The sequence below is a fragment of the Osmia bicornis genome, unplaced genomic scaffold (genome assembly GCF_907164935.1).
Source record: "Osmia bicornis bicornis unplaced genomic scaffold, iOsmBic2.1, whole genome shotgun sequence".
In the NCBI taxonomy this organism is placed as follows: Eukaryota; Metazoa; Arthropoda; class Insecta; order Hymenoptera; family Megachilidae; genus Osmia; species Osmia bicornis.
The window spans coordinates 81,033-82,493 of NW_025791391.1; positions in this window are offsets into that span (position 1 = coordinate 81,033).

Sequence of the window (1,461 nt, forward strand, 5' to 3'; positions counted from 1 at the left end):
GTCTGCGGATTAATCGGAAACGGCGTGATCGTTTCTCCGCAGATTCGTTCGCTAAACGTTTGCGGATTAATCCGATACGACGTGATCGTGCCTCGGCAGATTCGTTCGCTAAACGTCTGCGGATTAATCGCAATCGCCGTGATCGTGCCCCTGCAGATTCGTTCGCTAAACGTCTGCGGATTAATCGAAAACGGCGTGATCGTTTCTCCGCAGATTCGTTCGCTAAACGTCTGCGGATTAATCCGATACGACGTGATCGTGCCTCGGCAGATTCGTTCGCTAAACGTCTGCGGATTAATCGCAATCGCCGTGATCGTGCCCCTGCAGATTCGTTCGCTAAACGTCTGCGGATTAATCGGAAACGGCGTGATCGTTTCTCCGCAGATTCGTTCGCTAAACGTCTGCGGATTAATCCGATACGACGTGACCGTTGCTCGGCAGATTCGTTCTGTACACGTTGAGAAATTAGGCTTAGCCGCCGTTTTTTTTCAGCGACCGTTTCGCGCGATAATTTTGAATGAGCATATTTCCGCTTTGCAGACAATCGCGCACGGCGTTCATCAATACTTTCTTGACGCCGTGCCTCTGCGGTTCTTTTACGTTTTTTACAAAGACGTAATTGTTTGGCATCATCCGATTCATTTGCACGACTTTGTCTCATACGGCATGCACTTTTTGTACGTCTACCCATACTTTCATATACCAGACGTACCTGGTTTCAGTGAAGATGAAGGATTCAAAAAAAGGATTTGCCGCGCTTTTTTTATTTTCACAATCAGTCGCTTAAAGCAGACTTGTTTTAACAATCAGTCGCTTCAAGCAGACTTCTTTTATAAATAAGTCGCTTCAAGCTGACTTCTTTTATCAATCAGTCGCTTAAAGCAGACTTGTTTTAACAATCAGTCGCTTCAAGCAGACTTCTTTTATAAATCAGTCGCTTCAAGCTGACTTCTTTTATCAATCAGTCGCTTAAAGCAGACTTGTTTAAACAATCAGTCGCTTCAAGCAGACTTCTTTTAGAAATAAGTCGCTTCAAGCTGACTTCTTTTACCAATCAGTCGCTTAAAGCAGACTTGTTTAAACAATCAGTCGCTTCAAGCAGACTTCTTTTACAAATAAGTCGCTTCAAGCTGACTTCTTTTACCAATCAGTCGCTTAAAGCAGACTTGTTTTATAAATAAGTCGCTTCAAGCTGACTTCTTTTATCAATCAGTCGCTTATAGCAGACTTCTTTTAACAATCAGTCGCTTAAAGCAGACTTCTTTTATGCTCGCTTATAGCTGACTTCTTTTAACAATTTGTCGCTTCAAGCACACTTCTTTTACAAATAAGTCGCTTAAAGCAGACTTGGTCCCTTTGTTTTCAAATACAATTACTTACTGGAAGCAAAATTGGACCCTCTTCTTTATTTATCAATTATTACAAAAACATTCAAAAAAAAAAAATAATAATAATAATTGT